The sequence below is a fragment of the Dermochelys coriacea genome, chromosome 2, assembly GCF_009764565.3.
Source record: "Dermochelys coriacea isolate rDerCor1 chromosome 2, rDerCor1.pri.v4, whole genome shotgun sequence".
Classification (NCBI taxonomy): domain Eukaryota; kingdom Metazoa; phylum Chordata; order Testudines; family Dermochelyidae; genus Dermochelys; species Dermochelys coriacea.
Window position 1 is genome coordinate 161,792,767 of NC_050069.1, and position 17,022 is coordinate 161,809,788.

The 17,022-nt window shown below is 40.3% G+C and overlaps 1 protein-coding gene across 11 annotated transcripts in view; it reads left to right on the forward strand.

Moving 5' to 3' along the window:
• GALNT1 (polypeptide N-acetylgalactosaminyltransferase 1) overlaps nt 1-17,022 on the forward strand; it is a 184,914-nt gene that overhangs the window by 3,204 nt on the left and 164,688 nt on the right. Inside the window, exon 1 of one of the 11 annotated variants that reach the window (XM_043508611.1) lies at nt 12,296-12,318. The exons of the other annotated variants lie outside the window; for them this stretch is intronic. The gene's annotated coding sequence lies outside the window, so the exon portion shown is untranslated. Of the gene's footprint in view, nt 1-12,295; nt 12,319-17,022 lie in introns of those variants that run through there. 11 annotated transcript variants of the gene reach the window in all.

Here is a 17,022-nt window from a genome sequence, read left to right on the forward strand (position 1 = left end):
TAATTACTTAATTTATTGCACATTCATTCTTAATTTGTGGAATGAAGTCTATTAATTCAGTAAGGTCTCTCTGAATATCTTCCAGGATTTTAGGAAAGTGTAAGGAGCTAGCAGTTTCAGTGTATTGACTGATGCTTGAAAATTTAAAAGCTAAGACATACGAAAACCACATTTTAGGATGGAAAGTAATATTTTTTTTAAATGGTACGTCAGTTAATGAAAGGTTTTGAGTAGCAGCCATGTATGTCTGTATTTGCAAAAGAAAAGGAGTACTTGTGGCACCTTACACTAACAAATTTAACTGAGCATAAGCTTTCGTGAAGGTTGAAAACTCCTCGGGATTCCTATGGTGTTAAACTCTTGCAGATAGCTTCGCAATCCAGACTCTCATTTGTCTTGACAGATCAATTGGTACCTTCCAAGTTTTTAGTACATGTTTTTGTCCAGTAGTGCTGCTAGAGTTGAGGGGCTGTTGATCCTTAAATTTTCTTTAGAAGTTTTTAAACAGTTCTGTTTAAATTCACATTGGATTTAAACTTGTCATCATTATTTGGATCATGGAAATTGACATACTGGAGCACATCCATAGTTGATCTAGTCCAGTATGCTGTCTTAGATAGTAACTTGCACAAGAAGCCTTATATGAAATGTAACAAACCTTACTGTAAGCATATGTGGGATAATGTGTACCAGTTAACATCTCATCCTTCTGTAGTAGTAATAGATTTGGCTTAAATCCTGAAGAATGTGGGGTTTTATTTCCCTTTCAAAAATTTTAGCAGTTACTATTAACTGGATATTCTTCTGCACATAAATGCCCAGCCCTCCTTTGGATCTTCCTACATTTTGGCCTCAGTGACATACAGCAATGAGTTCTGAGCTTTAATTTTGTATACTGTGACTAAGTAGTCCTTTTATGAGAGTTGACTTTGCTGTCTTTTATTTTCACTGAATATCCCTTAGCCTTGGTAGATGGCTCATAAGTGTGTACTGATATCATGTCCCTTTTTTAGTTTCTTTCTAAGGTAACAGTTCCATGTTTCTAATATCTTCATATAGTTTTTTCTGTGCCAACTTTTTTTTTTTCTTCGGCCTTTTTTGAACTCTTGTTATCCTGCAATATCCTTTTGCTGGTGCATGCCATATTCCAGATGATTGAACCATTGATTTATAGAATTACATTGTTTCAGTTATTTTCTCAGTCACATTCATGGGGCATCCTATATTTTATTTTCTTTTATTTTTTTTAGTAGTTTCTCATGTACAGAGGTCTTCCTTGAGCTGTCCAAAGATGCTCTGGTCCTTTCCTGAGCTGACAGTTAAATTAGAACTCTGTGATTGTATTAGTAATTCATTTTTTTTATTTCTCTTGCATTTATTGCCATTGAATCTTTATCTGTCCTGGGTTTGTCTGTTCACCTACTTGGGTAAGATCTCTCTGAATTTCCTCAGTCTTCTCTGACTTTAACTAACCTAAATAATTTGTCATCTGTAGCTTTGCTATATCACTCCTTACCCCTCCTCAGGATTATTAATAATATATTAAACAACTGCTCCTAATTATATCTGCCCAGTGTTAAACCTTTTGCCCTGTTTAAATTGTTCATTTATTCTACTTAGTTTCCTATTTCTTATCTAAGAATACAACAAGCTATTAAAACAATAATTCTTGTGTGAAATCAGCTTCTGCAGTGCTGTAATCAAATGAGTAGTTTTACTTACCTTGATGTTAACTTTCTAAATATAACTCTCCAAAATAAAACCTGCATTAACCATGTGACTTCATAAAGGTATTGTGATAGGTCCTTCTTCAAGGTTTCAGAGTAGCAGCCGTGTTAGTCTGTATTTGCAAAAAGAAAAGGAGTACTTGTGGCACCTTAGAGACTAACCAATTTATTTGAGCATAAGCTTTTGTGAGCTATAGCTCACTTCATGCGATGAAGTGAGCTGTAGCTCACGAAAGCTTATGCTCTAATAAATTTGTTAGTCTCTAAGGCCACAAGTACTCCTTTTCTTTTTGTCCTTCTTCCAGTTCCTCTGAAGCCGTTTGTCTTTTATAATCTTTGATCACATTTAGTCCATTATGTGGAATAGGCCCATCATAAAATCAAAGAAATTGATATATTTAAGTTAGTATATTTTAAAGAGTTGGTTAACATTTCCATTACTCGCTTTTTTGATTATTTAAATATATGGGTTTATGCAATGGAGTACAAAGATTCTTAAAGGACATCTACTCTTACCAAAAATAGAAACCACTGACTTTCAAAATTGTATAAATATTTTATATATTCCTGTAATAGCTCTGAACTCCTTCTGGAGTTTTAATAGATTCAAGTGAAAGTCTGATTCTAATCCACTAACAGGTATTTATTTATATTCTGAAACCGTGGTCTACGTAGGTGACCAAGCAGTTTATACTTCCGTAAAGGAAGTTTTAATTCCTGATCTCTTGTCCCTTCGGTTGGAGGGCCTGGGGAACTGAGTATCTGGTTTAGTGCTCCTTGTGGTTGATTTTAAAAGATGCTGTCAATGTGAACTTAGTCAAAATAAATAAAACATTGACATTGATTCCTCTCCCAGTTTTTGTGGCAGTGCCAGTTCTTACAACTTTTTTTCCTCCCTTCTGTGACTATGGGAGAACACAGACAGTAGAAACTGACTGCACAGGGGAAATAGTGAGGCAGATAATACAAAAATATTTGTGAAATAGCAAACTTTTATCTTTCAATTACAATAAGCTTGCATTGACTGTAGGATTTTTATTCTTGACACAAAACCCTAAATAGCCTGGATCTACTGATCTGAGACCAACTCACACCCTGTTCTGGTGAAATTGCAGTTAGTGGAGGAATTTGAGATGCATGTCTTTGGAACTCAATCCCCACCTTGGTCTGTATTAGCCAGTGTTGAACTTTCAGGCTGTGGTGAGAGGCTCATCTCTCTTCCCTGGCCCTTAATTAGGTGGGTAGCAGTGGGAGATGTTAAATAACTTTTGTTTTACGAGGTATTTGATCTTGGAGGAACTGATGGGTCTGTTTTTATTATTTTTTGCAAGGTTCTTAATAGTGCCCAGAGCCTTGGATAGAGGCTTTTTCATTGTAGGGTAGTAGTAATTGAAATACATCAGTATACACTTGTAGGGTAAAAAGAATCTTGGAAAGTGTGATTTCTAAGTTGACAATGTCCCTTTAAAGGAGCATTGTTCAGCTCCAGAAGCTTCTTTTGCAACTAACTGGAGGGGTAGCTTTTACAGAGAGTGAGTGTGATGCAGGAAGATTATGGAAATTGAGAAACTATTACTGGGTCTCAGACAGAAACTTAAAATGCTTGTGCAGGGAGGGAAATAAAGTACCGTCTTTAATTTATCCCACTATTTTATGACACACGAGCTTCCAAACAGTGGGTGAGTTGATTTGACATTTGTTACAGTACCTTGGCATAATTAATTAAGGACAGTGTTAACTGGAAGAAACCCCACCAGCATACTAACAAATACATATGCTGTAGCAGGCTGGTGTTTTAAAAATATTGAATGGGCTAGTACTTGAATGGTTAGTGTGTATCTTGTTAGATGATCAATAGGCTTTAAAATGGATTAATCTTTACTCTTGCTCTGCTCTTCTGAAACGTCCAATGAGTAGATGCTGTGGGTGAAGATCTTGGCTATGCTGCTGTTCTTACCCAGTAGGAATAGTCTTTCACACTGCTGCTCTTGCTGAGCTTCCGTAGAAGCTCTGGATGCAGGATCAGCAGCAATTGCAGCTGCTGGGGGCGCTCTTTGTAAAGGGAGGAAAAGGAAGCATTTTCTCTCTTCCATCGATATGCCATATTGGTATGAACAGAACATTTTGTAGCCTTGTTTGCTTCAGGGAATATTGAAGAACAAAGAACAATGACTCTGCCTACCATTGGTTTATCTGAACAGGAGTTAGTATTTTTTTTATTATTATTTTTGCAGCTCTAATGTAGATGAGGATTCAGCAGGCAGACCTTGTTTATCTCACAGCATTTAACTTTTTAGGTTGTCCTCAGATGTTAACATATTCAGTTAACAGTTTAAAAAAAAAATGTAGGAAGCTGTTGTAGTCTTAAGAGCTTCTACGTGTGCTAACTATGGTTCAGTTGCACAGGTGGTAGAATCACTTGAGATGCTTGTGTAAAATTTCCTAATGTAGATTGAGTAACCACTGTTTTTGCTTCTTATGGGGAATTGCTGTTTGTATCAGAGTGAAACTTACTAGGATCACATCCATGTCACAGTTGCTTAATTCCTGTAGTCATAACTTCATATAAGAGAATTTCTTGCTTGTGACTGGTGGAGTCATATGACAAATCAGTGTCTGTCATCATAGACCTATAGTGTGGAACAAGAGCAATTGAGATTGTGGAAAGTTGATACATCTGTGATTCAGGTCAATAACTTGCGAGGTCATGTTTGACTTTTTCTCTTGCATCATACATCACATAGAGTTCAGGTCTTTCAGGTGCTTCCTACAGAAAGGTACTTGAATCTGACCTTTTTTCCTATCAAATTATTTGGCCGTCAACACTGCAGTATATGAATGCCTCACCCCTGTGAGATACAGCTATGTTATCCTCATTTTACAGAAGGGGGAACCTGTCTGAGACCACACAGTCCTTTGTAGATCCTTGGAACTGAACCCAGTTACTGAATCTCAGCCCATTAACAAGAAGACCATCCTTCTTGACCACCTTCTCCATTGCATGAAGTTCAAGTTTCTTGTAATCTCTAAGACCCTACATAAATCTGTCATTCTCTGTTTTTGAATCTATTCTCCTATTGCATTGGTCTCCTTCAATCCATTTGGCTGGAGATGCCACCTTTGGGGGCTGTCCCTTTTTGTGTGCTTCTTCCACTATGGTCTTCAAGCTTCTCAATTGTCTTTTAGGCTGAGAAGCTTTGAAAATATTTCAGGCTTTGATGCTCTTTCCACCACCCCCCAAAAACACCAGTGATAGTAAATTAGTGTACATACGCATAAAAGCATTAAATGAATTATGTAATCATTATATATGTTATGTATGGTGTGGTATTGCCACCATCGGCACCAGAGAGTGGTGGCTGCTGGACGTCCATCCTTCGTGGCTGCCGGCGGCAGTGCTGCTTTCAGAGCTGAAGTAAGGGAGGTATGGTATTGCACCCTTACTTCTGCTGGCAGAGGCATTGCCTTCAGAGCTGGGCGGCCAGAGAGAAGTGGCTGATGTACCCCTCTCCATGGAGCACTCCCTTCTGCCAACAATATTTTTCTGATCTTGCAACCCCTTACAACCCCCTTACTTGCAATCCCCTTTTGGGTCGGGATCCCCCGTTTCAGAAACGCTGCCTTAGAGGTGGTGCTAACTACATATGCTAAACAGTCTGTTCCATCTTGTATTTAGCTGTGACGCTCAGAGTGTCTTTTCCAGACCTGAAAAAGAGCTCTGTGTAGCTCAAAGTTTTTGTCTCTCACCAAGAACTTGGTCCAATAAAAGATATTACCTCATCCACCGTGTCTCTAGACAACATATTGGTAGAGGTGTCTCCAGTAATTGTATTGCAATTAGCAATAGGGATTTTTAATAGTTGAATTTAATGTCATTTTTAGCCATTATTTCCATAATCAGTAAAAAATATGCATTGGATGTACAGCCTGACTAGGACTGAATGCATGTAACTCTCTCAGGAGCTAATCCTTCCGTTAGATTTTATCTTACAGCAGGTGGGTTTGTGCACAGCTGTTGGAAGATAAAATATTCTCCATCAGCAACTGCTCTCCTACCCCAGACAATTCCACCCTTTTCTCTCTTCACAAACACTTGCTGCCAAACAAATGGGCATAAAAAAAACATTGAGATGCATACACTTGGTTTGGAAGCAGTCAGTATTACTCTGCACACAATATATGTGACATAAATCCACAAAAGCAAGGAAATGAAAAGTTAAGTTGCTGGACAATGTGCACTTTGTATTCCTTCACCCTTAGGCGCACACTGTCACAACTGCCATACATCATATACTGCTTCACAACCTTTACTCTGGCCCCTGAGGATGCTAGTTTTCTAACACCCCTGTATTCGTTCTTTTGCAAACAGCCCTTCATCAAACTGCTTTCTCCTAAAAACCAACAGCTACATCAGACATCCACAGTTTGCTTGCACTATGGGGGAAAATAATATGGTGAAGGGGTATTTGGAGAAGTGTGAAAGGGGAGAAAAGCTAGGATTCCAGTGTTTGGAATATGATCGTTCAGGTAATGGCAAGCAATTCAAGGTATATATCTGGAAAGAGGCAGACACAAAGGAGTGGTAGGCCTGAATAGTATGCTGGGATTTTTGTGTTCTTGCAGAATTTGACTTGTCATTTAGGACTGTGCCTATGTACTGTGTACTTATGTTTGAGTAATAAACATGCTTGTGAAGTGAAATACTGTGTTTCATTGAATAAAAACGGAGTGGCCTTTTTAGTGGTGGAAAATTACAACAGTTCTATTGGTAAGCTAGCTAGTAAGCTACTTTCTCACCTCTGAAATTCCTCCTGAAGATGCTGCTTTGTGATGCCTCCAGGAAACTTATTGGGTAGACTGTCATCTTTTCATTACATAAATAAAATAATTTAGCATGCTGTAGTTCTGGCCTTCCCAGAATTTCTGTGCAGTTCTATTAATTGCTTTCCCACCTTTGTCCTCTGCACTGCTTATTTAGTGCTCTCTTTCTCATTGAATTGTTTGAAATTAGTCTGTCAGGTCCTCTATTGGGGAAAATACTTTGTATGTTGAAATCTTTTTTTTTTTTTTTTTTAAATTCCAATTTTAAGCATCTCAGGTCTTAGTGATGGATAACTTTATATGCAATATATTTGTTTATAGTGTTCCTAAAAATATTTACATCTTAAGGGTAGATAGAAGTCAACAAAAACAACTTTGTTTCGTAACAAAGTTAGTTTCTAGGAAAAGCTGTCTTAAGTATCAAGAGTGTGGTCATAGTAAGAGACTAGCCTAATGTGTACCAAATTCTCATTTTGTTTATCGCTACTTATTGTTTGTTTATTATATGGAGCTGGTAGCGCCACCTAAAGTTAAGGTTGTCTGACATGTCTCATTTCAAACCCTGTTTTCTTTGCTGAACTTCAGCCATTTGGGTTTAAATTTTTCAGGTTGCATGTTCTCAGACTAATTTTTTGGGAACATTTTTAGCAAAAATGGTTCACTATTTCTGAGAATGAGACTGGGGAAATATGCCCATATTTTTGGAATATATATCTTTTTCTAAGAAACTTTTAGTTGAGAAGTTCTACTACCTTTATGCTTTGGAGCAAGGGCTTGAAATTTGTCAGGGCCTTTCTCTGTTCTCTGGGAGAAAAACACTCACATTTGGCCAAGTGATAAGCCTTTGAAAAATCAGGTTGCATATACTCAATAAAGACTTGTTAGGATTTTTTCTAGAAGTTCTTTGAAGATTGCCTGAGCTGAGAATGGGCTGGCTGAGTGAGACTTTCCTTACCATTGCTGCTCCCAGCTGCTGTGACACCCTGAGTACTCAATACTCTTGCTGTTGGCTCCCAGGCAGTATGGAGGAGGAAGCTCCATGACTGGAGTCCAGAATCAAGGAGACTGTTTGTCGTCTGTGTGATGGTTGCCTCATTTGTTGCAGAAGTTGGAAAGTGTGTGGTGAATGAGGCAGAGGATGGTTTCATAGTTAAGGCAGCTGAAAGCTGCCCTGGAGGATTGGATTCTATCCCTGCCTCTGCATCCTCTGTGATGCTGGACGAGTCAGTTAAAATACAGTTTTCACAAGTGGTCACTAACTGGACAACTGAGAAGTTGGGGTCTTATTTTCACTAGTGTTGAGCACTCAGATGCATCTGAAGTCAGTGGATTGAATGTGCTTTGAATGTATGAAGCGCTATATAATGCGAAGTGCTCTGCAAAAATCAAGCTCTCGGCATCTCAAATAGTGGAAATTTTTGATTTCTTGTCTCTGTGCCTCAGTTCTCGATCTATAAAATGGGACTCATAATAGCACCTGACCTTACAGAGGTATTGTTTAAAAAAATAAATAAAAATCACTTTTTGTAAAGTACTCGGATATGCAGTGAAGTACCATAGAAACTCTTGTGAGGAAATAAATAGTGAATAGTGGGGCTGCACATTGAATAATAAGGGAAAACAAAGTACTGAGCAGCTGCCCATTTGGTGAGCAACATCTAACCTTTTATTCTTGTTTCAACTAATTTGCCCGGTACTGACATTAGACTTACCGGTCTATAATTGCCAGGATCACCTCTAGAGCCCTTCTTAAATTAGCATTACATTATCTATCTTCCAGTCACTGGGTACAGTAGTAGTGATTTAAAGGACAGGTTACAAACCATAGTTAATAGTTCTGCAATTTCACATTGAGTTCTTTCAGAACTCTTGTGTGAATGCCATTGGTCCTGGTGACTTGTTACTGTTACGTTTCTCAATTAATTCCAAAACCTCCTCTAATGTCACTTCAATCTATGACAATCCTCAGATTTGTAACCTACAAGAGACTGCTCAGGTATGGGAATCTCCCTAACATCCTCAGCTGTGAAGATTGAAGCGAAGATTCATTTAGTTTCTCCGCGATGACTTTATCATCTTTAAGTGCTCCTTTCGTGTCTCGATCATCCAGGGCCCCCGCTGGTTGTTTAGAAGGCTTCTTGCTTCTGATGTACTTAAACATTTTGTTACCTTTTTTGAGTTTTTGGCTAGCTGGATTTCAGAAAATACTGAGAGCACTGACCTTCTGACAGCCGGACCCTTTAAGATGTGTCAAGCTGGACTCTAAAAAGCTTGAGAAACCCTACTCTGAAACCTAAATCACTTGTCACTTTTTACGATTGACCAAAACTATACAAGTCCTACAATCTCAGTTGTGAATCATGGCCATATTTGTTTCTTTAATCAAAATTTAAGGGTGTGCCCAACTACTTATTACATAGCCATGTAAATGGAGAAGATGGGGCTGAGGGAGGAAAGACATTGAGGAAAATGAGGGACAGCTGTTAAACTAATCTAATAATAGTGCATATTAGCTAGAATCTAATTTGGTGTGATTGTCCAGCAAGGGCTAGGAGTGCTGTGGAAAGTAGCACCCTTGACCTTTAGGAGAATGATGGTTTCATATCTCTCTGACTACCTCTAGCTGTCTGAAAAATGAGAGGTTCAATGGGAAGCAGTGTCAGTGCCCAGATGCAGGTCTTCTAAGGAAGGAGTCTGCAGTGATTTTGGGTATCTGCCTGTGTACAGCTTATGACTTTAAAAACAGTGTCTGCAGTCTGTTCGATACAGCTCAATTTTTTTTTAATGTGGGATTTGTTTGTCTTCTCTGTTATGATTTATCTTTATGTTGGAGTGGAATTGAGTGGTAGCACAGGCCTAATAGTGAAAGGTCCAATGTAAGTGGTCTCCCACTGAAATTGAACCACCTTAGACTTTACAATAGGCTGTTGCCTACCCAGAAAACTAATCTGTTCAGGTAGGCTGATGATTAAGCAACAGATCATGTGGCAGGCATTTGATCACCTGATGAGGCTGATCAGGAAATCATCTGAAGGGGATGGAGGTTATAAAAGAGCCTCTTAGCAGCTGTGAGAAAAGAAGAAAAGACCATACGAGAAGTCATGTGCAAGGAGAGGAAGGATGTTGGACTAAGAGGACTCTACAGAGTGGCAAAGAAACTGTGGCAGGGAAAATGTGAATAGGGTGTTCACTATTTTGTCTAGATATCCCGTGTTAAGTAAATTGTGTTAGAATTCTGTGTAACGTCTGTGAGTAAGTTTGCTTTCACTATGCCTATCCCTGAAAAGGTAATGTGTGAATCAGAAGGCTCACATCTTCTGTGAGAGTTGGGGGAAAGTGCAGTTGCTGCTGGGAAGGCTTGGGGGAGATGGCAGAAGTTTCAGGGCCTAAGTAACTGAACCACAGGGCTCTTGCTGCCAAGAGGAGTGTAGGCATGAGGTCTGCACCTGGAGTGTGTTCAGAGGCCCAAAGCCAGAAATGGTGCCTAAACTCTGGCCATCTCTAACAAGCTATGGGCATGTGGGATTCAGCAGCCTCGTGATTGTCTAACCAAGGCAGCATGGTCAGTTCTGTGAATATAGTCAGGGCAGGAGTTGCCAAACTTCTTGCTGGTACAACCCAATTTTAATTTCTTCCTGGGATCCCAGATGGCATGGAGGACGCCATTTTGTAGAGCAAAATGGTGTCCTCCCTGCATTGTGACCTCACACACACTACATGTGAGGTCAGGCTGTGCAGAACAAAATAGTGTGTGGGGGACACCAGGGATCACCACAACCCCATCTGCTGATGGCATGACCCTGTTTATGGTCATGACCCACAGTTTGGGAACTACTGAGAGAGGGGTTATAAGGAGAGGAGACCAGGTAGAGAGAAATCTTATTGCCCAGAAGAATGGGACTAGTTAAAAGTGCTGTCCAAGTGAGTATCAGGTTTCCTTGCCTGCCTGATGAGGACAAAATGGGAATAGGCTGAATGACACGCAGAGCAACATTGGCCTGTCAGAGGCAAGGGAGCAAGAGGGGCTGAGTGGGGGTGGAGGAGAGAGAATGAAGCGGCTTCAGGGACTAAGCAGGAGAATGGAGCTGTCAGTCAAAGGGGTAGGGCATGGGTCTAATTGATAGTTACATATACATATTACGGAAGAGGTGTTGAAGCTAAGAAGACATGCACTGTTGAACATGCCTGAGTCTGAACCTCTTTTTAATGTGATATCTGTTAGTGTTTTCATCCTGGGGGGAGGTTGAGAAAAACTAGGTCTGGCTTTTCAGCTATGGTCAGATAGTTCAGTCTGACAGAAAGGCTAGTAATGGTTGAATTTGTCAACTATGCCAGAGAGTCTTAGTAGTAAATAAACTGTACTTTATTAGTTGCTGCTGCAAAAGACAGTTTAATGTAATTTTAAGAGGGAAATGGTGTCTTAATTTTTTTTACAGCCTTGCAGTTGAAATCTTAACTGCAGCTGCTGCCAGGGTCAAACAGTTTAATTGAAATCAATCCTTGACTTGCTATCTGTTATGTAGATTTTTTTTTAATAAAAAAATTATCAAAGACTGTTGGTATGTAAAGGGGACAAAATGAAAAATATCCTGTTTTTGGGTGAGGTAAAAACTGTGCTGATTGAGGCTAATGGATTAGTACTGAAGACATTAGGCCAAGTAAGCTTAAGGTAAACTGCCTAGAGCAAAAAGAAAAGGAGTACTTGTGGCACCTTAGAGACTAACAAATTTATTAGAGCATAAGCTTTCGTGAGCTACAGCTCACTTCATGCATCCGATGAAGAGAGCTGTAGCTCACGAAAGCTTATGCTCTAATAAATTTGTTAGTCTCTAAGGTGCCACAAGTACTCCTTTTCTTTTTGCGAATACAGACTAACACGGCTGCTACTCTGAAACCTGCCTAGAGCAGTGATTTTCAACTTTTTTTTTTTTTTTCATTTGCAAACACCTGAAAAATTTTGAATGCAGGAGCAGACTCCTTTGGAAATCTTACACCTAGTCTAAGGTCATAGTCATCATAGCCACAGGTTGAAAACCATTGGTGTAGAGTATGCTAAGGAGTGCGGCATAAACACTCTTTACAGAATTTGTGGAAAGAACATACCCATGAGTTTTTCTTTCAAAAAGATGAAGTGTTTTGGGTAACTTGCACTTGAAAAGGTGGGTTTAGAATTAATTCCCTATGTGTACATGCAGCTTAGATGAAATGCATGGAAGCGGAAAATTTTGTCCACAGAGAGCTCCTTTTCTGTTCTGTAAAAATGCAATATGAGGAGATCCAGTAGCTTGCCACCATCAAATTTAACAAAAAGAAAAGGAGTACTTGTGGCACCTTAGAGACTAACACGTTTATTTGAGCATAAGCTTCATGAGCTACAGCTCACTTCATCGGATGCACCGATGAAGTGAGCTGTAGCTCACGAAAGCTTATGGTCAAATAAATGTGTTAGTCTCCAAGGTGCCACAAGTACTCCTTTTCTTTTTGCGAATACAGACTAACATGGCTGCTACTCTGAAACCCATCAAATTTAAGACGCTTTGAAGTTTCTCACAGTAAAAACAAAGGAATAAAAATGAGACTGGCACAATTGTCCAAAACAACAGAACAGGAATGCTGTCAGGCAGTATTATTTCGTTTTAATATACTTGTGAGAATGAGACCACAGCTCAGATTGTGACCACAATGTTTCCTTGCAGATAACCAAATTGTAAGTCTTAAGCTGCCTATGGAACAGTGATTAGCTTTTCCCAGCCCTGGAAAGACATGAAAGGTAAGGTGAGAGAGATGCATACAATCCAAAGCCGATAAAGAACAAGACAAAAGAAGGGGAGAGGGGGGAGAGAAGAAAGAAGTTGCTTAATTCTATTTGTTTTTGGATACCAATCAAATGAATGGAGGCAGTTAACTGTAGCCAAAAGAAACTGAAGACATATGAGTCTTAAACTTTGGAAATTCTACCTGTAAAAGACCAGGGGTGATTTTGGTCCCTGGGTTTGGAAGAGAAATTGAGTTTACAGTCTAAGTTGCTAAAATTGTTGGTCCTTTTATTCTGGTCAATAAAGCATCTTCTGTGAAGGGAGTTGAGCTTTCTATGAATTTACTATAGAAGCCTTGTTTCAGGGTTTTTTTTTTTAACCACTCTTGTATGTCATTCCTTTGTAGGATTTTTTTTAAAAAACGGCAAGTTAATATAGCAGCCAGGGATAGGGAATTGAGACCTGAATTTTGTTCCAAGTTCTGATACTGACTGTGTAATCTTATAGAAAACAAAGACAGACCATTTAATCTCCCTGTACTTCATTTCCTCTTCTGTAAAATTGCAATAGTATTTACCTACCTTTTGTATTTTGAGACTCTCGGATGAAGAGCTCATTCATTTTATATATAAATAAAATAAAATGAAGTGCCAGAGTTAAGTCTTCCCACCTGGTACATTCCAGTTTCTCGAGGTGACAGATACAATTTCTTGTCAGTCTTCTGCAATTGTTAAGGGTTAACTTTTTCAGGGAACCCTGAAATTGACTAATCTTGTTTTTGAATATATTTCAGTAATCTTTCAAGAGATTCATTGGATAAACTGTAAATTTACAAATTGTGTTATCTATTAAACAACTTAAACATTCTCTCAGCCCTCTTGACTGGCAGGAGACAGGCAGGGAGCCAGATGAGAGGGGAGCAAACTGGGTTAAAGCAGTAAAATTTGAATATTTGTTTTTTCAGAACCTAGGCATTTTTCTGAGAATTAGATAACTCAAAATGAAGGGCCTTACCTATATATAACTTGCCTCTAGGGAAAACTGCTTCTTACCACCCATGAGCTAGAGAGCACCTTATGTTCCAGTTCCCCTTGAAGTCAGTGGGAATCTTTCCACAGACTTATGTAGGGATTGGATGAGGCCTCCAAACTTTTTTTTAAATACTTATTATTCTGGACTATTGCATTTAAAAAAACAAAATCTGCTGTATTTCTTGAGTAGTGCCCAAAGAAATTGCAGGTTTAACTCTTGCAGTTTGTTACACTTTCTCAGTTTTGTAACTTTTCTGCTTGATGAATACTTTGATACAGCAACATACTGTCAGTACTGTGTCTGAGAATGAAGCTAGAAGTCTAATCAATAATAAAGATGACTGGTAGTTCTGAGAGTTTGGGGAAAATGTTTGCAAGAGGGATTAGGAGAGGGAAATGCAGAAATTAAAATTTTACTTTTGAAAAGTTTATATAAATCAATGTGGTACAGACTAAATGCTTTTTCATTCTGATATACTAGTTAACTGTGCTATTTAGAACTTGGTATATAATTTCCAAGAATGTTTTTGATTCAGTAAAGTGTTTGTTAAATATTGTGATGGTAAATATTTAGAAAATCAGCTTGGAAAAAGGTATGTCTTAAACTTTCTTATGGGTAAGGGGTTTATATTGGCATACTCATCCAACTCTTGAAACATCGGTTTCAAATAAGATAACTTAAATTGTAGTTTCAGAGTAGCAGCCGTGTTAGTCTGTATTCGCAAAAGAAAAGGAGTACTTGTGGCACCTTAGAGACTAACAAATTTATTAGAGCATAAGCTTTCGTGAGCTACAGCTCACTTCATCGGATGCATTTGGTGGAAAAAACAGAGGAGAGATTTATATACACACACACAGAGAACATGAAACAATGGGTTTATCATACACACTGTAAGGAGAGTGATCACTTAAGATAAGCCATCACCAACAGCAGGGGGGGGAAGGAGGAAAACCTTTCATGGTGACAAGCAGGTAGGCTAATTCCAGCAGTTAACAAGAATATCAGAGGAACAGGGGGGTGGGGGGAGGGAGAAATACCATGGGGAAATAGTTTTACTTTGTGTAATGACTCATCCATTCCCAGTCTCTATTCAAGCCTAAGTTAATTGTATCAGTTTGCAAATTAATTCCATTCAGCAGTCTCGTTGGAGTCTGTTTTGAAGCTTTTTTGTTGAAGTATAGCCACTTTAGGTCTGTGATCGAGTGACCAGAGAGATTGAAGTGTTCTCCAACTGGTTTTTGAATGTTATCATTCTTGACGTCTGATTTGTGTCCATTCATTCTTTTACGTAGAGACTGTCCAGTTTGGCCAATGTACATGGCAGAGGGGCATTGCTGGCACATGATGGCATATATCACATGGTAGATGCACAGGTGAACGAGCCTCTGATGGTGTGGCTGATGTGATTAGGCCCTATGATGGTATCCCTGAATAGATATGTGGACAGAGTTGGCAACGGGCTTTGTTGCAAGGATAGGTTCCTGGGTTAGTGGTTCTGTTGTGTGGTGTGTGGTTCTGGTGAGTATTTGCTTCAGATTGGGGGGGTCTGTAAGCAAGGACTGGTCTGTCTCCCAAGATCTGAGAGAGCGATGGCTCGTCCTTCAGGATAGGTTGTAGATCCTTGATGATGCGTTGGAGGGGTTTTAGTTGGGGGCTGAAGGTGATGGCTAGTGGCGTTCTGTTGTTTCTTTGTTGGGCCTGTCCTGTAGTAGGTGACTTCTGGGTACTCTTCTGGCTCTGTCAATCTGTTTCTTCACTTCAGCAGGTGGGTACTGTAGTTGTAGGAATGCATGATAGAGATCTTGTAGGTGTTTGTCTCTGTCTGAGGGGTTGGAGCAAATGCGGTTATATCGTAGCGCTTGGCTGTAGACAATGGATCGAGTGGTATGATCTGGATGAAAGCTAGAGGCATGTAGGTAGGAATAGCGGTCAGTAGGTTTCCGATATAGGGTGGTGTTTATGTGACCATCGCTTATTAGCACCGTAGTGTCAGGAAGTGGATCTCTTGTGTGGACTGGTCCAGGCTGAGGTTGATGGTGGGATGGAATGTTGAAATCATGGTGGATTCCTCAAGAGCTTCTTTTCATGGGTCCAGATGATGAGATGTCATCAATGTAGCGCAAGTAGAGTAGGGGCATTAGGGAAGAGAGCTGAGGAAGCGTTGTTCTAAGTCAGCCATAAAAATGTTGGCATACTGTGGGGCCATGCGGGTACCATCGCAGTGCCGCTGATTTGAAGGTATACATTGTCCCCAAATGTGAAATAGTTATGGGTCAGGACAAAGTCACAAAGTTCTGCCACCAGGTTAGCCGTGACAGTCGGGGATACGTTCCTGACGGCTTGTAGTCCATCTTTGTGTGGAATGTTGGTGTAGAGGGCTTCCATCCATAGTGGCTAGGATGGTGTTTTAGGAAGATCACCAATGGATGTAGTTTCCTCAGGAAATCGGTGGTGTCTCGAAGATAGCTGGGAGTGCTGGTAACGAAGGGCCTGAGGAGGGAGACATAGCCAGACAATCCTGCTGTCAGGGTGCCAATGCTGAGATGATGGGGCGTCCAGGATTTCCAGGTTTATGGATCTTGGGTAGCAGATAGAATACCCCAGGTCCTGGCTCCAGGGGTGTGTCTGTGCGGATTTGTTCTTGTGCTTTTCAGGGAGTTTCTTGAGCAAATGCTGTAGTTTCTTTTGGTAACTCTCAGTGGGATCAGAGGGTAATGGCTTGTAGAAAGTGGTGTTGGAGAGCTGCCTAGTAGCCTCTTGTTCATACTCTGACCTATTCATGATGACGACAGCACCTCCTTTGCAGCAGCCTGGATTTCTACATAGACTGCTTCCGCCGACGTGCACGAGCTGAAATTGTGGAAAAGCAGCATCGCTTACCCCATAACCTCGCCATGCAGAACACAGTGCCATCCACAGCCTCAGAAACACTCTGACATCATAATCAAAAAGGCTGACAAAGGAGGTGCTGTCGTCATCATGAATAGGTCAGAGTATGAAACAAGAGGCTACTAGGCAGCTCTCCAACACCACTTTCTACAAGCCATTACCCTCTGATCCCACTGAGAGTTACCAAAGAAACTACAGCATTTGCTCAAGAAACTCCCTGAAAAGCACAAGAACAAATCCGCACAGACACACCCCTGGAGCCAGGACCTGGGGTATTCTATCTGCTACCCAAGATCCATAAACCTGGAAATCCTGGACGCCCATCATCTCAGGCATTGGCACCCTGACAGCAGGATGTCTGGCTATGTAGACTCCCTCCTCAGGCCCTTCGTTACCAGCACTCCCAGCTATCTTCGAGACACCACCGATTTCCTGAGGAAACTACAGTCCATTGGTGATCTTCCTAAAAACACCATCCTAGCCACTATGGATGTAGAAGCCCTCTACACCAACATTCCACACAAAGATGGACTACAAGCCGTCAGGAACAGTATCCCGATACTGTCACGGCTAACCTGGTGGCAGAACTTTGTGACTTTGTCCTGACCATAACTATTTCACATTTGGGGACAATGTATACCTTCAAATCAGCGGCACTGCGATGGGTACCGCATGGCCCCACAGTATGCCAACATTTTTATGGCTGACTTAGAACAACGCTTCCTCAGCTCTCGTTCCCTAATGCCCCTACTCTACTTGCGCTACATTGATGACATCTTCATCATCTGGACCCATGG